A 23,242-nucleotide genomic window follows, 5' to 3' on the forward strand; every position below is an offset into this window, starting at 1 on the left:
AGAGTAGACAGTTTGCTCATTGTGGGAGCACTCATCTGCTACATTTTGGAAAGGAATTTCATTGATATTCATCCTGGTAGCATCTGGAATAATCAGCCTGATGCAGAAGTGAAAACAGAATCTTCTGGAAGGCAGAGTAAATGGGTGTTGATGTGATCAGAGGTTCTGAGTTCTAAGGGGGTGTCCCAGGACTTAAAAACCTTTCTTTCATGTATGCCCCTGACAGAGGCACCAGAGGAGGTCTGAAACCCTATCTATCATTAGGGCCATACTCTTTGGGTGTTTGATGCTGTTTGTGGCATTTTGGTGTATTTTTCTGGCTGGAGGTTGTTTCTAATAGATACTGCATCCACATAGTTGGGATACTATAGATGTACCTTCTTAGTTGATACAGGTTAGAGTCCCCCCACTTGCCTCCCCACCTGGCCCCCAGTTGTAGCCCATTCACAACACCCTTGTCCTTGGTATTCTGTGTATCCTTCTAGCATCTTTTTTTACATAGACAAGCAATAGAAATATATATTCTCACCTCCCTCCTGTATTCAAAATTAACACATTATATAATTGTTTCATTTTTGTTTATTTTACCTCTGCATTTTTTTAATTACAAAATTTTTTACTTAAAAAGTGGGTGTCTGGGGGCACCTGGGTGGCTCAGTGGGTCGTCTTTGCCTTCGGCTCAGGTCGTGATCTCAGGGTCCTGGGATCGAGCCCCGCATTGGGGTCTTTGCTCAGCAGGGAACCTGCTTCCCCCTCTCTCTCGGCCTGCCCTCTGCCTGCTTGTGATCTCTCTCTCTCTCTCTGTCAAATAAATAAAATCTTTAAAAAAAAAAAAAAAGTGGGTGTCTGACACCCTTCCATATCAGACTTTTCCTTATTATTTTAAAATGGTTTCTCGTAATTGTCATGTAAGTTGTATAAAATATCTTGCTATTACACATAACTTGGCAAGAATGGGTCCAGGAGAAGCTTGTCAGAATGGTCACTTTGCACAGGTGCAAGTGTATCTGGAGAACAAATTCCCAGAGGTGGAAAAGGATATATGGGTTAGTAATTCTGACAGATGTTGTGTGAGTCCATGTGTGACTTTTTATTTTGGAAACATTTTAGATTTATAGAAAAGTTGCAAAGATAACATAGAGTTCCTAGACTCCTAACAACATCAACTCTACCCATCTTTTGCTTGTAATTTCAACTTTTGTAAAAAAAAACTCCATGGTGTTTGTTATGCTCTTTGTTTAGTTGTTTTTTGGGTTCATCTTTTACATTGAATTATTTAATTCATCTGATTTTATTTTCGTATATGATAAGGAGAGTGATGCCTTATAATTTAAGAATTTATTTTTGCCCTTTCTATGAAAATTTTCAAGTATCCTAGGATCTCTCATTAGCTAATACTTCCCTTATGTCCTGGTGTGCAATTCTGCTATTATTATATATAAAATTTTTATTCAGACTTGGGTTTATTTGTGGCTTGCTATTCTGTTATGTTGTTGATCTGGCTTTTAAGAATTGTTGCTTTGGGAACAATTTTGTATTTTAATTGCTTTATTTCTTCCATTGGTTTCTTAGCTGATTTTCTTGAATTCATAGGGAAGCCATTATGTTTGCATTGTTTTTGTTAATATGATAATTTTGTCTTCTTTTAAAAGAATACTTATTGTTTTTGCTTTCATCCCGTGTTTTATTCCATTGACTAGAAATGAGGAGGTAGAAAAAAGATAGAATCGAGTGCACAGACAATGGAGTCTCACCTTAGAAGGAGAGAAGTCCTATTTCCATCAAACAATAGGGAAAGACAAATGGGTTCCGAGAAGTGGGAAGTGAGAAGGCAGAGAGTTGAAGGCCTTCTACTATGGTGGTTCATGTGTCTGTGGAGTGGGAGGCAAGATTGTCTTCTCAGAGACTGTAGATGGAGAGGTAGAGGAAGGAAATGAATGAATGAGCAACTTCCTTTGGGGAGGATGGCAGGGGCATAAGGTTCTCAGGTTCTCAGGTTAAGAACTGGCACCGGTGGCTCAGTGGGTTAAGCCTCTGCCTTTGGCTCAGGTCATGATTCTGGCGTCCTGGGATCGAGCCCTGCATCGGGCTCTCTGCTCAGCGGGGAGTCTGCTTCCTCCTCCTCCTCTTTCTCTCTCTGCCTACTTGTCATCTCTGTCTGTCAAATAAATAATAAAATCTTAAAAAAAAAAGATGAGAAGGCAAAAGGAACATTGTGAGAAGAGACTGGGGGTGTAGAAGCATGTGTTCTAGAAGGGCACTGTGGAAATCTTCAGGAGTGAGAGATGCAGTAGAAGTGTGGGTCATGGAGATGAAGCTCCAAACACTATAGGCATGAGAGCACTGGAGCAGAGAGGCGATCAGAGAAGCCTCCAGCTGGGATCTGACCAAGCAACACAGGGCTGTGAGACAAGGATGTGTTAGTTGGTGTGCAAAGTTTCTAAAAGGAGCAGGGCCAGAGTCCCATGGTTTACAGGCAAGTATGGAACTGGAGAGGAGTTGCCACAACAGGAATTGATTAACCTTTGAAGGGAGTCCCAATCCAAGAGAGCAGAAAACAACAGAACAGAGAAATGCTCAAAAAGAATTGTCAACCAAGCTTGATATCCATTGAATATAGTCCTCAAGGCAAAACAGAGACATTCTCAAAGGAAGGAAAACGAAGAGTTTGTCACCAGAGGATCGGCTCTAGAAGAAATGTTCAAGGAAGTTCTCTGGCTGAAAGGAAGCAAGGCTGAAGGGAAATCTAGAACTTTGGGAATGAAAAAAGATGAAGAGTGGCAGATAAAATCTAGATGAAAATAATAGACTATTTTTCTTGTCATAAGTTCTTAAAAATATGTATGATCACTGGTAGCAAAAATCATTTTATATCATTCAGTGCGAATGGAGTTAGTGGGGATAGAAATGATGCAGCTCCTTGGGACAACTGTTCAACAGTTTCTTATAAAGTCAAACACACATATACTATATAACCCAGCAATCCTGATCCAAAATATTTACCCTAGGAAATGAAAACTTATGACTATATAGAAATAAGGTTTTGAGTGGTTTTATTCATAATCACCAAAAACTAGAAGGCATCCAAATGTCCTTCAACAGGTGAGTGGATACACGAACTGTGCTACATCCATACAATAGACACTAGTTTACAGTTTATATGACATTCTGGAAAAGGCAAAACTATAGAGATGAAGAACAGTGTGTCAGAGGTTAGGGGTGGAGGAAGAAGTCGATGACAAAAGGGCAGTTCAAGGGAATCTGGGGGGGAGCAGTGTACCTTGATTGTGATGGTTATTGCAAGACTCTGCTCATCTCAAAATTCAGAACTGAACACCAAGACATTTCACCATTCTTTTTTTTCCTTAAAGATTTTATTTATTTATTTGTCATAGAGAGAGAGAGAGAGATCACAAGCAGGGGGAGCAGCAGGCAGAGGGAGAAGCAGGCTCCCTACTGAGCAAGGAGCCTGATGCGGGGCTCAATCCCAGGACCCTGGGATCATGACCTGAATTGAAGGCAGACACTTAACCAATTGAGCCACCCAGGTGTCCCCATTTCATCATCCTATATGTAAATTTATAAACACATTTTTTAAAATTTAGCAGTCTGTTAATATCTTCAGTTTCTAATGTCCCTCCCTTAAGTCAACACACATATTCCTAAAAGCTAAATTCTTAAAAGCTAAAAGCAAACTGGACTCTTGTACATTTAAATATTTAAAAATTCACTAAGGAAGCTTGCTTTGAAAGAGAATCTTACTGTGAATTCTTTTGCAGAGTAAACTTGGTCCCTCCGATAAGCATTACGATCTATGTGAACCTGAAATTTTAATTTCACCATCTACTTAAAGGAAGGTGAATGTGTAACACAAGATTTTTCAGGCTCTTCTTTCTTTTTCCATAGCTCTGACCAAGAGTGGGCTAGATGAGTCATTCTCACAGCCTTTCCCAAGGCAGTTCATGTCCCCCAGGACTTGCCACTGGAGAAAGCCATGTTGCCTAACTTAGGGAAGAGGACACTAGAAGGCGGGGCTGCGGGAACCCAGGGCACCAGGACTCACCCTTTGTTAGATGGTGCTTCCAGCTGAAGGTCTCTGGGGCCTGAGCCCTGTTGAGCCGGATCATGGCCACATCCCTCCTCTCACCGTGCCAGCTTCCGAGCACTCTGATGTCGAGAGCAAACAGCAATGCCATGAGAAGGAGGAAGTTGCCTTTGTCTTAGCTTGGTGCTTAGTGATGTATGTCAGAGATGACACCTGTTCAACAAAGCAGGTAAACTTTGTGCACGTCGTTCTGGCTGCCTCCGAGCCCCACAGTTAGCTCAGCTGCTCTGCCCCACCGGTTTGCACATCCTGGTCACGTTTCCTTGGTTCTCACTTTCCCAAGCTGTTTCAGGTTCAGCGGTCTTTCAAAAATCGGACAACTCTGCCTTTGCCCCCACAAGGAAAGTGTTCCTCTCTGGGCTCAACAACTTCCTGAAAAAACAACAGTTGACAATGTCATGATTCTCAATCATGGAGCATAATAAAGGCCTAGGGGAGTTGCCTCCAGAGCTAACCCAATGTGGCTCCCTCTGCAAACCGAAGTCTCCTTTTGGAAAGGAGCTGATCCACTCCTCTACACACAGACATACACACACACACACACACACACACACACACACACCAATTTCTCTAGCTCTAAGCTCCTGACAGCAGTGTTTCCTCTACAGTTTGCTGCATGGAACTGCTTCTGCTTCTCTCCTGGCCCCATCCAGCAGTCCCCACCTTTACAAAAGAAGGCAGTGGCATAACTAGGGAGGATATACTAACGTCGTAAAGCACGCAGTTAGCAAATTCTAGGAAAGACTGTACTATAAATGACCTCTCACTGAACCAAAATATGCCTGGAGTTTATTTTCCTTTTCTGGGACTCTCACTCCAACTGGAAGGGTAAGTGAATATTGCTAAAGGTTTAAAGTTCAGTGTGAGTCAAATTTAAATTGCTTGTCCCCTTATTATTAAGAAGCCAAAGAGTATCCACTAAGAAGGAAGTCCACAGGCCCCTGGTCCAATCCAGCCAATCCACTCCTCATACAGTGCCAGGCTCCCCCTGTGTTACCTGATCTACCTGTTGCAGGAGGGTAACGAGTCAGGAGGACTGGTGAACCCCTCCAGACCCTGCTTCGCCCGGCTGCCAAGCCAGGTTCACCCTGAAGGGCTGCATGGCTGGACCAACCGTAGGAGCAGAACTGTTTAAATGACTTCAGAGGCCTGACTTCCTACGTCCTCAAACCACATCAAATCAAACATTTTAAATTTACCCACATCCCACATTAAATTGGATTTCCACATGGCTGCATAAGAGCTAGAAGCAGTTGACTCATTGATATAATGTTTTATAGACATTTAATTAAATGCTATTTAATTTTGATTTTGTGGTTTTCTTTTCATGTTTTGAAATTAACACATTTCTTTTTGGGTTCCAAATATTCCTGCTGTCTCCTGTAAAGCTGGTCCTCCTAAGGCACCATATCTATAGTGTGGAATACATACAATGGCCTTGCATAGAAGAATCCAGAAATGGCACCTTTGGACCAAATCTGTGGTAGGTCCAGCTCAAAATGTTTTCTTTCTTTCTTTCTTTCTTTCTTTCTTTCTTTCTTTCTTTCTCTCTTTCTTTCTTTCTTTCTTCTTTCTTTTTTAAGGATTTTATTTATTTGTCAGAAAGAGAGAGAGCGAGAGCGTTTGCACGCGCAGCAGTAGAGGAAGGCAGAGGGAGAAGTAGCCTCCCCACTGAGCCAGGAGCCAGATGTGAGACGGGCCCAGCATCCCAGGATCATGACCTGAGCCAAAGGCAGCCGCCTAACCAACTGAGCCACTCAGGCATCCCTCAAAGTGTTTTCATCAACCGGGGGCCAATATGTTTGAATAGAGGAAGAGCTTGGATTTCTAACCCCTAGTGGCAGTCAGTTTAACTTACATTATCAGTTCAATCTTTACAGCACTTTTATGTGTTTGGAATTATCATCCCCACGTAAAGAGGGAAAATAAAGCACAAGATTCTTAGTGACTTGTCCAAGATCCCCCCGCCAAAAAGCAGGCTTTTGAACCCAAGTCTCGTGGCCCTCAAATCCAGAGTTTTCAACTGAGTCTTGTCTCCAGCGAGAATAGCAGAAAGTCACAACTGTCCTTCCTGACAAATTTTGCTACTTTCAGTGATTACTTGAAACTCTGTAATTCATAGATCACTTATATTGTTTAGAAGCTATTCATTTTTTTCTCTTTATCTTTTTGTCCAAAGTGACCATGCTAAGTTGTAAAAGGTAATCCTGATATAAGTATTTGTTTTGTTGTTTTGAGGGGCTGGATTCTGATCACCTTCTCCTCTCTCTCTCAGCCTTACGTCTCATGAGGAATTTTTCCTCTGGACGCCGACATCACACACCGTCTGTCAAACTCACTTGGCACTTGGAACCCAGGGGCAATTGTTGATTCCTGCTTATCGGGTCTCTCTTAAATTATACTCTGGGACCCTCCAGGGAAAGATGGGATCTTACGCTTTTTACTCTCTCCCTTAGCAGTGGGGTTGAGTGGTAAATGATTCTTGGTTTCCAGTTCTGCTGTGAAGCTACCCAATTATGTCAACTTGGGCAAGTCACTCAACTTCTAAGTCTCTCCACTAACAACATGGAAACTATGGTTACCTTGCTTAGCTAAAGATAAGAAAGCAAGCTGAGGGTTGCTTGGGTGGCTCAGTCAGTTAAGTGTCTGACTCTTGATTTTGATTTAGGTCATGATCTCAGGGTCGTGGGATCAAGTTCAACATCTGGTTCCATACTGGGTGTGGAGCCAGCTTAAGGTTCTCTCTCTCCGGGGCACCTGGGTGGCTCAGTGGGTTATGCCTCTGCCTTTGGCTCTGGTCATGGTCTCAGGGTCCTGGGATTGAGCTCCACGTCCGGCTCTCTGCTCAGCAGGGAGCCTGCTTCCTCCTCTCTGTCTACCTGCCTCTCTGCCTACTTGTGATCTCTCTCACTCTGTCAAATAAATAAATAAATAATCTAAAAAAAAAAAGATTCTCTCTCTCCCTCTCCCTCCGCCCCTCTCCCTCTCCCTCTCTGCCCTCCCCCATCTCCCTGCCAGCTTGTGCTCACTCACTTCCATGTAAGCTCTCTCTCAATCTCTTCCCCTCTCTCTCTCTTTAAAAAAAAAAAAAAAAAAAAAAGGAAGGCATCTGCCTGGCTCCATCCGTTCTGAACACCCACACCCAAGGGCTCCTTGCTCAAGGGGAGTCTGCTTCTCCCTCTACCTTTCCCTCTCTTCTGCTTGTGATCTCACTCTCTTTCTCTCTCAAATAAATAAAATGGAAAGAAAGAGAGAGAGAGTGACAGACAGACAGAGGGAGGGAGGAAGGAAAGAAAGAAGGAAGGGGGAGGGAGGGAGGAAGGGAAGGAGGAAATCTGATACACATGTAAGTGCTTTGCAATCTAGAAAATACTATGCGCATTTGCCGGGTGATTAACCAACAGCATTGCTGACTGACACTGACAGGAAAAGCAGGTTCCTGGAGTCTTTTGCCAAACTGAGAAAACCCATAGACAGTAACGGTTTTGCTGCTGTGGTGTTGGCTTCCCAAAACCAGGGCCAGTGAGTGAGCCAATGGATGGGCTACAACGTGACAGCCAAGTCAGCAACTGAGTCTCAGGAGAACAAGGAAAAATTGTCAGGCAATGGCACTCTTGTGAGACCCTTGTGAGCCTCCTGGCCCCCTCCAGAACTGAGACTGAAACTCAACCCCTGATGGTACCATCTAATCGCTGAGCACCGGGAATGTTCTGAGAGGTACAGAGGTACAGGTGCAAGCGCAGACACCAGTACGCCAGGAAGGTGCTTTGTCAAACCGCTTTCTTAAAGCCCTGAGTTGTCAGAGTGAAGACACTCTCTGTCGTGGTAGGACGAACTAACACACAATGAAAACTGGAGGAAGCCGAGACAGGAGAGCATGACTGGGATGGAGGCTCCAAAATCAGATTCTTTGAGTCAGTCTGGGTGTACCAATTCACCAGGAAGATGTCTGCCATGGAAAAATAATTCCCTCCACTCCTGACCCCAAATGAAAGCAGAGCCACCACTTGTGATAGAATCCCGAGCAAAGAAAGCCACCCGGGCTCAAGGCCCAACACAGCCACACCTCGGTCTGCCCCTCAATCTAAAACCCATCTCCTTCCCTCGCCAAGCAGTCGTCTTTGTTCATCTGGCCCTTTTCCAAACCTGCAGCTCCTGCTCACCATAATCCCAAGTCTCCTAGAAAGGCCTTCCCTTGACATTCCCCACTCAAAGCTGGTGTGCTCCCAGCTGTATGCCCAGCGCACACAGCCAGCCAAGTCTCCTCACTCACAGCCTACTGCACCCACCCCAGCATCTATAGCGTCCCCTCCTCTGAACTCATAGAAGACGTGAAGCAGGCATGGCCTGGCTGTGCTTTCTTGTCTTGTAGAGTGAGCTTTTCTAGAAACACGTGTAACCCACTGGGCATGTTTTTTGTTTAGCAAAGCCTGAGTTAAGGACCTCAGTACAGCTAGTGTATTTGGAAGATGATACCAGAAAACAGAAGTAAGAGAGTGGGGCGCCTGGGTGGCTCAGTCATTAAGCATCTGTCTTCAGCTCTGATCATGATTCCGGGAACCTGGGATCGAGCCCCACGTGAGCTCCCTGCTCAGCGGGAAGCCTGTTTCTCCCTCTACCACTCCCCCTGCTTGTGTTCCCTCTCTCACTGTGTCTCTCGGTCAAATAAATAAACAAAACCTTAAAAAAAAAAAAAAAAAAGTAAGAGCGTTCACAAAGTGAAAGGGGAAGAATGAAAACCAGCCAAGGATGCATTCTAAACCGGCTGACGCCTTCATCTACGGGGACTCACACCCACCAGGATCCCCTGCAGAACCATGGAATGTGTGCTGGGCATCGTCCTAACTAGAGAGGGGAGGCTGGGGCCGATGGCCAAGGAGTCCTGTCTCCTTGGAGGCTTCGACTATCCCACCCTTCGTCCTTCAGGTCCTGCCTAGCACAGCTAGCTGAGTGACCTTCTTCAGCTTCAGAGGAGGCCCTGAGGTAGCTGAGGGCTGCCTCCTTTTTGGTACAATGCTCCACAGGTCACAAGATCTGCTACACTGAGCATGCGTGTGCTTTCTCCAAGCAACTAGATTGCAAGCTCCTTGAGTGTAAAGATCCTAAAAGGGGAATGAAAATGATGCAAATGGTTTTAGTCGTAAATGAATATGGTCTTGGCTAAAAAACACTTTGAGATCGTTTGCTTTTTGTTGTTTTTGCTTGATGGCATTTTGCCAATGTGTTTCTCCTATGCTCTCATCAAAAATAAAACCTTCTGGCCCTTTATATGGCAAAGACATCATCAGATCAAGAAACAGTGGAAGAAAAGCAACCGTTTCCTTTTGTTCTGTGAGGCAACAGCTGTGTTTGTAATAATACAGAAAGAGAAGTGGGGAAATCTTACTTTGGTCTATCAGATCCTTGTTAACTCTCACTCTGCCCATCCTTCAATAAGCTGGGGCAGCCCAGAGGGCTAGGTGACCTTGGACAAGTCACTTCACCTTGCTGAGCCTCAACTTCCCCACGTGTAAGGCAGAGACAGTAACTGTGCTGACATCACAGGATAGCGTTGGCATTACACATGCCGGTGTTTGAAAAGATGCTTGGTAAACTGTGAAAAGGTAATTCAAATATCGGGTGTGATGGTAGCAGGCCTGGCTAAGGGTAACCTCTCCCTGTAACAAGCCCTCGTGTACTCTGCCAGGGGGAGCACTCTCCCACTCTCCTGCTCTGAAAGAGCCAACTCAGGTTTTATACCATCTAAGGCTAGGTGTCCCATACTGCCTGCTATTATTAGCTACATAGGCACCATGTGTCTCTCTTGGTCCTGTGCTGTCCCCTGGTATACTTTGCACTTTGACAGTCCATTGAAAGGGTTTTCAACTTCCCCCTGGCTCCTGAGCTTGCAACATACCTCCCCACCTTGACTTTCTCCCTCTGACTCACACCCTAGTCCAGAGTCAGCTTCGATCCACTCTTCCATGAAACACTTCTCAGTCTTCCGCATCCATGCATTTCATAAGGTTTGTAGTCATTGTTTTGTTTTTCTGGTGTGGAGTACCTACTAAGTGCCAGGGCTGTGTAAGGTATAAGGAACCCAGTGGCAAACCTATCAGACTTGGACTGTCTCTTCGTGGATCCAGAGACCTTACTCATGATAATGGTCTGGAACTTAGACAGTTTGCCTTGTGAGTTTTTTTCTTTATGGTTATTTCATGCACGTACCTTGTACAGGCTCAGCGTGAAGCTAGATGGGAGTAAAGTTTTTTTGGGTACCTTCTCACTCAAGCAAAACAGTGTGTGTGTAGCATATCTGTCAAAATACTTGGCTGTAAGGCAAAGAAAGACACGGGGAACGTCCCCCAAACTATGGTACATGCTCAACACAATGATCAATTACAAAAATGTTAAAAGCACAAACATACCTTGATACAGATATGACTACCAGACCGGAAAAAAAAAAAAAAAAAAAGAAGTTTGGTTCAAAGTTCCTAGACAAACATAAGTTAATGCAATTTCCTTTAGAGATGTTCCCTTTTGAAAAATATTCTGGTACAATAAGCTTCCAGAAGCTGAGACAGATGTGGGTTTCCAGTTTGAGGGGTGAGAAGAGTGTGATTCTTGTATTAATGAAAATCAGATGCCACCTTGTGGCCAGAAATAAAAACTCAAGAATTCAGTTGAGCAAAAGAATTGATTGCTCTGGGAATCAAGTATAAAGTTGCCTTCCCCAAGTAATCTGCTCCATCGCCATAGGGATAGTGTTTTCTCACATTAAACTTCTTTGCTGTAATCTATGAGGTTCTACATCCATAATTCTTAATTCATACACACCTGACAATTACAATTCTCCTCAAGCCCCTGCTCCCCCCACCCCCCGTTCTAATCTACCGGGCTGGCTGTCACTTCACCCAAAATCCAGCGTTGATCAACCCTCGATAAACTCCCAGGGAAATTTTGGTATCTGAAGAGTAAAAATAACATAGAAGTTATTTGCAAGGACACTAGGTGAAAGAATTTCCCTTTGTGAGAAAATAAAATTTCAATTACAAGGGAATGAATGCTTTGCTAAAAGTTGTCTACAAAGGAAGTAATTTTTAAGACATTTTATCACTTCTAACACTTATATTTTGCATTATTTTATAAATCCAATATTTTTTGTGGTACTATTTTAAATTGTTTTTCTTTTATAAAATTGATAATTTGTGATATTTTTTAGCCATATATTAAGTGGCCAATTTTGACAGCATTGCAAAGTTCAGAATTCCCCTCAAACCAAGAGTTATTCAATAGAAAAAAAATCAAGATAAACATAATCATGTCTCATTGCTGATATTGCCATTTGGATGATTTTTTTTTTTTAAGTTTAGAAATGCATCAATTATAAGACAGAGACTATCAGAGTAGATTAAAAAAACAAGCCCCAGTGATATTTTGTCTACAAGAAACCCACTTTAACATATAAAGACACACATAGATTAAAAGTAAATGAATTGAGGGGCACCTGGGTGGCTCAGTTGTTTAAGTATCTGCCTTCAGCTTAGGTCATGTTCCCAGGGTTCTGAGATCAAACCCTGCATTGAACTTGCTTCTCCCTCTCCCTCTGTCTTGCTTCTCCCACTCCCCCTGCTTGTGCATGCATGCATTCTCTCTCTCTCTCTCTGTCAAATAAACAAATAAAATCTTTTTAAAAAAGTAAATGGATGAAGAAAATATTCCGTGCAAAGTTAATCGAAGGACTAAAGAAGTAGCTATATTAATCTCAGACAGGACTTCAGAACAAAGAAAGTTTTCAGGCATAAAGAGAGGCATTACATAATGATTAAGGGATCAGTTTTCAAGAAGAGAAAAGAATCTCTAATGTATATGTACCTAACAACAGGACATCAAAATACATAAGGCAGAAACTGATACACTGCAAGGACAGATAGATAAATCCCCTATTATAGTTGAAGACTTCAATGCCCCTGGATCCAGCGGGGGGCGCCTGGGTGACTCATTTGGTTAAGCCTCTGCCTTTGCCTTGGGTCATGATCTCAGGGTCCTGGGATTGAGTCCCTCCGGGGGCTCTCTGCTCAGCAGGGATCCTGCTACCTCCTCTCTCTCTCTCTGCCTACTTGTGATCTCTCTCTGTCAAATAAATAAATAAATAGAATCTTTTAAAAAAGAAAGAAAGAAATAGATCCAGTAAGGAGAAAATCGGTAAGGACATAGTTGAACTCAACAGCACCATCAATCAACTGGATATAATGGACATCTATAGACTATTTCATCCAACAACAATAGAATACACATTCTTCTCAAGTTCACATAGAACATTTACCCAATGTAGAACAAATTCTGGGCCATAAAGTACACTTTCACAGAATTTTAAGAATAGAAATCATACAATGTCTGCTTTTAGACGACAGTGGAGTTACACTAGAAATCAATGACAGAAAGATAGCTGGGAAAGACTTGGAGGTTAGACACACACTTCTAAATAACATATGGGCCAAAGAAGAAATCCAAGAGAAATTTTTAAATATTTTGAACTATATGAAAATTAAAACTAAAATAATTAACCAAAATTTGTGAGATGGAGTTAAAAGAGATCCCTAATGGGATCCATCAAAAGAAGTGTTTAGGGGCGCCTGGATGGCTCAGTGGTTTGGGCTGCTGCCTTTGGCTCGGGTCATGATCTCAGGGTCCTGGGATCGAGCCCCGCATCGGGCTCCCTGCTCCGTAGGAAGCCTGCTTCCCTCTCTCTCTCTCTCTGCCTGCCTCTCTGCCTACTTGTGATCTCCGTCTTTCAAATAAATAAATAAAATTTAAAAAAAAAAAGAAGTGTTTAGAGGGAAATTTATAGCACTGAATGCATCTATTAGAAATGAAGAAAAATCTGAAATCAATCATTAAAGTTTCTACCTTAGGAAAGTAGAAAAGTAAAAGGAAATTAAATCCAAAGTAAACAAAAGAAAATAAATAATAAACATTAGAGCAAAATTCGATAAAATTGAGAACAAATTGAGAGATAAAAATCAAACTAAAAGGCTAGTGTTTTTTTTGAAATTGTTAAGACTCCAACCAGGCTAAGAAAAAACAGAGAGGATATAAATTACTAATATTACAAATGAAGGATGGGACATCACTACAGATCCCATGGATATTAAAAGAACAACAAAGCATTAATATGAGAAACTAATGTCCATAGATTTGATAACCTAGATAAAATAAGCCACTTCCTTGAAAAACACAGTCTGCCAAAACTCACACAAGAAGAAATAGACAATTCAAATAGGCCTATATCTATCAAAGAAATTAAATCAATAATTAATAACCTTCCAAAGCAGAAGACACCAGATCCAGATGGGTTTACTGGTGAATTCTATCAAATATTTGGGGAGAAATTATACCTGTTCTCTATAATCTCTCCTAGAAGATAGAAGCTGAGGGAATTCTCCCTAATTCATTCTGTAAGGCCAGTGTTACCCTAATACTAAAACCAGACAAAGATATCACAAGAAAAGGAAAACTACAGACTAATGTCTCTCATGAACATAGATACAAAATCCTCAACAAAAGATTAGCAAATAAAATTCAACAATTTATAAAAGAATTATAAACCATGACAAGTTGGGATTTATCCCATGTATGCAAAGCTGGTCAACATTTGAAAATCAATTAACATAATGCATCACATCATCAGGCTAAAGAAGAAAAATCATGATTACATCCATAGATGCAGAAAAACCACTTGACAAAATCCAGTACCTATTCATAATAAAAACTTTCAGTAAACAAAGAATAGAGGGGAATTTCCTCCACTTGATAAAGAGTATCTACAAAAAACCTATGACTAACATCATAATTAATGGTGAGAAATTTGAAGCTTTCCCAGTGAGGTAAGGATCAAGGCAAAGATATCCCCTACCACCACTCTTTTTCAACATTGTGTTGGTAGTTCTAGCTAATGCAATAAAACAAGAAAAATAAATAAAAACTATTTAAAACTACTTAAAAACTACACTGCTGGGGAAGGAAGGAATAAAACTGTCTCCCTTCACAGATAACATAATTGTCTTTGCAAAAAATTTGAAAGAATTTATTTTTTTAAATTCCTGGAAGTAATAAGTGATAGCAAGTTTTCAGGATATATGGATAGCATACAAAAGCCAATCGCCTTCTTATATTACCAACAATGAACAAGTGGAATTTGAAATTCAAAATACAGTATCATTTACACTAACAATTCCAAAAATGAAATACTTGGGTCTAAATCTAATAAAATATGTACAAGATCTATATGAGGAAAACTGCAAAACTCTGATGAAAGATATCAGAGAAGAACTGAATAAATGGAAGGATATTCTAGGTGCGTGGATAGGGTGATTCAATGCTGTCAAGATGCCAGCTCTTAAACTTGATCTATAGATTCAACACAATTTCAATCAAAATCCCAAGAGGTTATTTTGTGATATCAACAAACTTATTCTGAAGTTTATATGGAGAGGCAAAAACCCAGAATAGCCAATTCAATATTGAAGGAGAGGAAAGAACAAAGTCAAATAACTGACACTACTTGACCTCAAGATTTACTATAAAGCTATAGTAAACAGGACGGTGTGGTATTGATGAAAGAATAGACAAATAGATCAATGGAATGGAGTAGAGAGCCCAGAAATAGACCCACGTAAATACAGTCAACTGATCTTCGACAAAGAGCAAAGAAACACAATGAAGAAAAAATAGTCTTTTCACTATTGTGGACATAAACTGAACCATGAATAAGATCACTGGAAATGCTAGAGAATCAGGCAAGAACCAAAGGAAACTGTTAACACTTGGGTCTTACCAGCTTCTAGACCAATGTTTTTTTCAGTCTTGGACCCAAGGCAGGTGAAATTTGGACATTGCCTTGAATCTTCTAGTACTTGTTTATTTGTGTTTTTGTTGTTGTTGTTGTTGTTTTTTTACCTAGGACTCTAGTTATTGAAAGTACTTACCCATTAACCTCATGAAGCGCAGTGCTCCAGAAAAAGGGTTCTATAGGTTTTTCATTGAAGTTTGTGCATTGTCTTACTCCAGACCTTACACAGATACAATTAGGGAAAGGGAGAAAGCTACTGAAATATTTCACTCACGTGGTTGCACTATGCTCAAAATATGAGTCTTGGAATATGTATTTGTCATCTGTCAAGCCTAAGGCATCCACCAAGAGGATGTTCTCATCATTCAGCAGAAAGCCAGAATCTACTTCCACAAGTCCACAACCCGATGAGAGCAAATGTTCCCATTACCACTCTTCATTTCTTCCTTTTAAGCTCCCTCTTCCTTAAAGGCGGCCACCACAAGGGCCAGCGTGACACTAATGTGGAACCCAGACATGCACCATGCCTCCTTCTGTCGCTCTGGGCTTCATGAAGCTTCCTTTGGGTTCTGCTTTTTAATCAGAGCTGTCGTCCGTGAGTCCTTCACAGCCACAGAAATTCACGAGGACTCCAAAGCAAGGACAAGCTCCAATGGCCATGGGTCAAAGACAAAAACATTGCCAGTATCATCTGGAGCTGTAAGTTTTTTCCCACAGAGGAGTTTCGGGTAACAGTGACCATGGGTTGAGCTGTCCCTCTTAAGATGGCACATTGTCCTCCCACCGGAGCCCCAGTGGTTCTCCCCAGGTGCCCCAGCTACAGTAGAAAATGAAAGATCACGGCTACCGTGGGTAAATAACATAAGCAAAGAGCTTCCTAATGAGTCCGTATCAACAGAAAACTGGAATTCTAAAGTGTCCTCTCGTAGCCACACATTCACCAAAGAAAGCTTGCATGTTCCCCCAAATAATATTATTTTCAGGAGGCAAGGCTAGAGAAGTAAGTTTGGAAGTATTCTCAAATTGTATAAATGTAAAGGAGATTCTAAATTTTAAATATGGTATTCAGCAGAAGACCCCTCATGGAATTTCTTCCCTTCCCAATAAACTACTGGGATAGCCGGGATATTCTACAAATCCTTTACTTCTGGATAGATCTCCAGTTCGTTTCCAGCTTTTGACTTTCACGAACAATCCTGGAACAATCCATTTCCGAGTACTTTTCTAATTATCACCTTAGGAGGCTATGGGAATATTACCTCCAACATACTAATAATGGTGCTGGAAGGGAAAGCAGCTAAACGTGGCAAAGGGGGGATTTAGAAGGGACCTAGAAAAGACAAAAATCAGGGGTGGGGTGGGAAACAAGCCAGGGACAAAGAGGACAAGAGCAAGGAGAAAAATCTGGGAATTTAAAAAATGGCTTGTTTTTCCACTATGCATAAGCAGGTCAAACAGATGATGCCTCCTCCTTCAGAAAAGCCTCAGCTCTTGGCAACTTTCATGGTTTTCCGACCACTCCAGTGTCTCCCAGTTCCTATTTCTTTCATTATTAAATATGAGCAGTCCACAAGGTTCCTGTTGTCTCCTGGGGCTCTCATCTGCGAGCACAGCTTGTGCCATCACACCCCTTCAGTTAATGGTCAAATCCTGAGCCCTAGTTCCAGCTTTGCTCCAGCACCAACTTTGATTCCTTCTGGTTAGATCTCTCCCCCTCGGGTATCCCACAGGCATTCCAAACTCAACGGGACTTCAGAAGTTTGCAAAATACAATTAACAAGGATTATTGCTCTTATGCAGAACAAGGGAACTGTTAGGTGGGTGGATGGGGGACTGCGAAGAAAGAGTGAATGAACAGCAGTTTCTGTTCTCATGGGGCACAGATCCTGGACAGATGGCATCAAAATGAAAACTGAGGTAGGCTCCAGTGGCTCTAGACCAGGGACTGATGAGGAGAGAGAGAGACCACATGTGATATGAGAGTCGGGAAGAACTTTGCAATGCAATAGTATATGCCACCTTCAGGGCACCTTACAGATGGGACTTTGGGAGTGCCTGGGTGGCTCAGTCAGTTAAGCAACTGCCTTCGGTTCAGGCCATGATCCCAGGGTCCTGGCATGGAGCCCCACATCAGGCTCCCTGCTCGGTGGGGAGTCTGCTTCTCCCTCCCTCTCTCTCTCTGCCCCTCCCCCTGCTTGTGCATGTGTTTTTTCTCTCTCTCTCAAATAAATAAATAAATAAATACAATCTTTAAAAAAAAGATGGGATTTTGATGGGCAGAGAGGGGAGGTGGGGCAGAAGCAGGAGAGGGAGGAGGACATTCCAGTGGGAACAAAGATCTGGATAGCCAAACTAATGGAAAGAGCCCAGATGTCCATTGACAGATGACTGGATCGAGAAAATGTGGTGTATATATACAATGGAATATTTCTCGGTCATCAAAAACATGAAATCTTACCATTTTCAATGATGTGGATGGAACTAGAGGGCATTATGCTAAATGAAATAAGTCAATCAGAGAAAGATTTCACTCCTATGTGAAATTTAAGAAACAAGACAGAGGATCATAGGGGAAGGGAAGGAAAAATAAAACAAGACAAAATCAGAGAGGGAGACAAACATAAGAGACCCTTAACTGTAAGGAACAAACTGAGGGTTGTGGAGCGGAGAGGGTAAGGGTCTGGGGTAACTGGGTGATAAGCATTAAGGAGGACACCTGACATAAAGAGAACTGAGGGTTACATCAATTGATGAATTACTGAACTCTATCTCTGAAAGTAATAATACATTGTATGTTAATTAATTTAATTTAAATAAAATAAAATAAATTTTTTAAAGCACTGGAAAGAAGACAGCACTGCTAACCTATTTCTCTTTATTCCTTCACACAGGAAGCTAAATTGGGCACTGGCCTCTGAGGAGAGGCTATTAAATTAAATGGGCAATGAAGAGGCCTTGAAGGTTTTGAGCAAGGGAGTAGCAAGGTAAGCCTCTGACAGCAGGGGGCAGGAGTCTCTTGGGACGAGGGGACAAGTGTTACTAAGATCTGGGGGGATCTCCAGCAGGCACCTGGACATTTGGATCTGGAGCTCAGGAGAGAAGTCGGGATGCTCTATCCCACATCTGGGAACCATCTTTCCAGAGAGGACAACTGAAGCTGTGAAGGCCGACCAGCACAAGAAGGAGGTGTAGAGACGGGAAGTCCAAAGGCAGCTATCCCTAGGGGAGCCAGAAAGAAACTGAAGCTGGTTGGGGGCAGCCAGGGATGGTAGTCGAGGTAGGCAACCTGGAGGAGGGCAGGAAAATGGAAGCCAAAAGAGGGGAGCCAAGGAGGCAGCTCTTCGCCAAAAGCTCAAAGTTCTGGTGGTGTGCATTCCCAAGGAGAATCCGGGATAGAAGAGATGGGTGGATGTAGAGACAAGGTTCTTTCTCTGCCACCAGCTGTTGTTCCTTCCAGCCAGGTCTCCCCCTTGACACCGCCCCTGCTCTCACCTTGTCCTACACTCATGAACCCCACAATCCCTGTGGGTGCCACTTTTACACTTTCATCTGCTGCACGCCTTCTGTTCTGTCACCCTTCCAGCCCCCTCATTATCCCACTTCTGGGCAGTTTCACCGGGACACCAAAGCAACCATCTCCTGACTCCTTGGTATTCCTTCTCCACTCCATCTGGTCCACTCTGGCCAGATGACGCTTCCTAAAGCCGAGCTCCCAGTGTCCTCTGCTCCAAGACCCTTGATGGCTCTCTACTACCTATGACTAAAGTAAAGGTCACACGCCTCCTGGTGGCAATCAAACTCTGATTTGCTGCTTACCACTAGGGCACCTCCTACAATGCTCAGAAGGCTGCAAACCGAGCTCTTCTCTCTGGTTGCACTCCTTACTCCTAGGCGCACCCCTGTGTTCTGCCTTAGACCAAAGACAATGCTTTTATTCCCCCATGAGCTGTACTAGCCCAGTTGCAGTCCCTCCCCGTGGTGGGGTTTCCTCTTGCACAGCTCTGGGCTTGTTACATTCTTCTCTGAGATGTTTGTTCCTTAAGGCCACCCTTGCGGGGAGGATTGGAGTCTTGGGGAATTCAGACTAAAAGAAGAGCTGGGCCCCACAGGAAAGGGAGCCCCTGCCCTTCGTAGCTCTCCTAGGGCTGGCATCTCAGGAGCGTGGTATGCCGGAGAGGGTCGTCAGTGATGACGATGGCCCCTGCCCCAGGAGGAACTGGGAGGGCCAGCACTCACTTGAAGAGGCACAGGTTGAAGCTTCTTTCAAGCCCTTCTCTCAGCGCACGTGTTCCAAACACCTGCTGCGTACCAACCACAGGGCTGTGTGTCCACAGGGGTGGACTGAAAAGCTGCTAAGTCAGAGCCCTGGCTTGCAGCCCTTGTCTGTTTCTGTGCTGTGAAGATTCCGACCATTGATTTCTAGCTAGTCATGGGACAGTCCCAAACACAGAGCCGGGAAGAAATGCACCCAGTCTGCTTCAGGGAGCGGGGCGCAGGCCGGCTCCAGTGCACTGCGGCTGGGGGCGGAGATGGGAATAAGGGGGCCACGTCAGTCATGGTCACAGAGTTTGGTCTGATGGCATTATAACAGTCACCGTTTTACTTCCATGTCCCCCCCCTTTTTTTTAAGATTTATTTGACAGAGAGAGACCCACTGAGAGAGAGAACACAAGCAGAAGGAGTGGGAGAGGGAGAAGCAGGCTCCCTGCTGTGTGGGACTCGATCCCAAGACCCCAAGGAACATGACCTGAGCCAAAGGCAGTCGCTTAACGACTGAGCCACCCAGCCACCCCTCCTAGTCCTCTCTTGTATTCCCCTAGTGGGTTAAGGCCAGACAGGGCAGGAACCGCAGCTTATACCTGGCTCTCTTTCCCCTCCCCAACCCCCACACCAGGCACAGTGCTCTGCTTATGGGATGCCCTCCAGCCTGAGGGGCAGGGAAATGACGAACGTCTGCCAAATGGTTATATAGGCACTGCAGTCAGGCCCTCCCGTACCTGCCACCCCCCGCTCCCAGAGCAGTGGGAGCAGCCACAAGCCACAGGTCAGCTTTGCAAAGCACGGGGTTGGCCTTTGGTAAAATGACGTAGCTGTGAGTTTACCTCAAGTCTTCCGTGTTCTCTCACCCCTCTACCCACTTCCCGCACCCTTGCTGGTGGCTAGTTCTCAGACCGGGTCTTAAGTCTGACTCTCCACCCTCGCTGAAGCTTTCTGTGGCGATGCTGCCAGCAGGTTCAACGACCTCCAAGCTGTGTGAAGCGTCAAGACTTGTCCCTGGTTTTTCAAAGGGGTCTGAGACCTTCTTCCCTCCACCCCTCTCCTACCTCCAGAAAAGGCTTAGTTATCTGGGAACTGTGTGAGGATTCTGGTCACTCTTGGGCCTTCCATGAAGGACCCTGATTGAACCTCTGCATAGAGGATATGTGTGTGTGTGTGTGTGTGTAACAGGCATGTGCCAGGTACCAGGGCTGCTCACACCATACACTCGCAGCCTGTCACGCTCACACTCTTACACTAAGAGGAGAAACTGCCACCTTCCTTCTCTGGAGAGCAAAGCTAGAGGTGGCCCTCGGCCCTCACCTGGGGCATGATAACGTGACCGTCCTGGTTGCCCGACATGATGATCTGCTCCCATCTCTAAGAGAGCTGACCTGGCACTTTCTACCACAGCCCTGGACCTGGTTCTTCATGAACAAGGCTGGATGAGGCACCAGCACCCCCAAATCAGGCTCCTTCTCTCCATCCACTCTTCTCCTTTTTTCAATATTCCCGCCACAGAGCCCACAACGCTTCAAAGATCAAGGCTTTATTTTCTCTAGCTCCAGTGTCATGACTAGAGCAGCATATCTGAAATACCCCGCACATAAACACACAGTTGTTCCTGTTCCAAAGAGCCGGCAACAACTGGAGGCAGCTACCATGTGATTTGCTCCAGGCACCTAGGAAACACACGCTCACCCTGAAAGACACTGCGCGTCTTACAGGCAGGAAGCAGCGGCACATTTGCATTTAACAGACAAAATCATCTTTAAATATAAAGTTAAATAAGACCTTATGGGTGTAACAATGTGTTAGAGATGCTGCTTTAGGGGGACTTTGGAGGACGGCGCTTGGAATTAGACATCATAAAAAAATTAAAAAAAAAAAAACCAGAAATAGAACACAAACACGGAAGGACCGTAGGCCAGTCAATAGCTAGATTCAACCCAAAGTTAAGAAAAAAGGAGTTGTGGATTGAAGCTGTATCACATCTGAGAAAAATCCATTTTTTATGCTAAAATGAAACTCTGACCTACAAGGGACTCCATCTCCCATCTTGGTCTGGGCATAAGAGTTCCTGCCTGTGTACACACGCTCTACACTCGAGAGGCATGCCTGACTGCAGAGGTCACCCCAAATATACAGAAGACCAAGCACGTGCCATGATTATGTCAAGCTGGTCATCACTGGGGGTGGTAAGAACGTTTGCTTATTCAGTTACTTCTCAATGTCAAAGTCCCCATTGACAAATGGACTATAGCCTGCACAGAGCAGCACAGATCAAGGGGGAAAATCAATTCTCAAAACATTGAGACCACTTACATTAGTTTAGTGCTTCACCACTTCCAAACCCCTGTTGGATACACAGCTCATCCAGCCTCATAAAGGTCCAGTGGGGAAGGCAGGACAGGGGGTGTCACCCCATTTCCCAACCAATCCTATCCACACAGTGAGGAAAGCCAAGGGCAGACCTTCCAGCTCAGTCCACAGAGTCTTACACCGCCTTCCTGCCTCTCCTTCTTGCATCCCTTACCCAGAGTTTTCCCAGAGAAGTTAAGTTTGTTTTCTGAATACCATCGAAAACAAAATCCTGTAAGAAAGAATACTTTGTAGCAGCAGAGTGGCACTTTTTTTTTTTAAGATTTTATTTATTCATTTGACAGACAGAGATCACAAGTAGGCAGAGAGTGAGTGGAGGAAGCAGGCTCCCCACTGAGCAGAGAGCCCAATGCGGGGCTCGATCCCAGGACCCTGGGATCATGACCTGAGCTGAAAGCAGAGGCTTTAACCCACTGAGCCACACAGGCGCCTCAGAGTGGCACATTTTAAGAGGACGAGAAAGGATGGCTGGGTAACTATTCCAGAATTCTCTCTAGTTTTCTTCCTTTTGCAGAATCTAACAGTAATGGACAGAATATTTGAGTAGGGGATGTAAAGACTTCCCAGACCACCACGGTTTCCACCGGCATTTTGCACCCCCACGTGGGACAGAAGCTTGCTGCACCTGGTTTCCAACTGGCAGCGGGCAGGGAGTAGTTAACTCCAAAGGAAACCAGCAGCGCAGGCCTCCCAGCCCAGGAGCAAGGTCCTGCTTGTGGAGCACACGTGGGAGCTGCTTGATTGGGCATCCTTCTGTCTCTGACCTCAAAATGACTCCTGAAGGCAGCATGCAGGGTCTCAAGATGAAAACTGTCTCACTGCCACCTGGAGTTCTTGGCTCCTCCAAAGGACCGTGGGTCTGAGCCTCAGTCAGGGGCGCTACATTGACCATGGGGCAGGTCAGGGGCAAAGGGCAAAAGCTAAAGGTCAAGGCCAGGCCCATGAGATTGAATATACATGTTCTTCCTGCTCCTTTTTAAAGAGCTCCAGAAGGAAACCGTGAAGCCATTTAGGCTTCCCTTGGAGATGCCTGGCGGTCAATCAAAGGACATGGCCAGGGAAAACAAGCTTTTCTTAGTGATCGTCTGGCTCAGATGCACCTTTTCAGAAAACAAGGCAGTTAGGCCTCAAGTTCTCAGCTGATGCAGACAAGTGAGGCTGAAGATAGCTCTGGAGAGGCGCCCTGACTCGGACACGTGGGTCTGGGTCTCACTTCAGCAGCTGGGCTTGGTCAGAGGGCCTGGCCTCTGTCCCTGCGAGGTGAGAGGCTTCGTGCCCTGTAAACTAATGGTGGGCAGAGGGATGGACACATGTCAGAGGCATACTTGCTGTTTTTAAAAAAATCCCTGAAACCGCACAGGGAAACAGATTTAGTACACACACACACACACACACAAAACAGCTGGGGTGCCAGAGTTAAAGGTCGAAGCAGAAATAAGTCCTAGGGAGGCCTTATCCCAACTGCCTGCCCAACAAGTCATAAAACCTTGGCATTTCAAGAGCTAAGTGCTGGCCCAGGGAGGCAGACATCACACCACTCACAGCGCGGAAGTGTCAGCAGGAGTGAGGCTAGTCCTCCCAGTCCTGCTGGGGGCCACTGTCCTCCAATGTGACCGATCCTGCCACCATTAGGTGGGACAGCATCTGTGCCTACGGCAAGAGAAAAT

Source organism: Mustela nivalis (assembly GCF_964662115.1).
Source record: "Mustela nivalis genome assembly, chromosome: 4".
Taxonomy (NCBI): Eukaryota; Metazoa; Chordata; class Mammalia; order Carnivora; family Mustelidae; genus Mustela; species Mustela nivalis.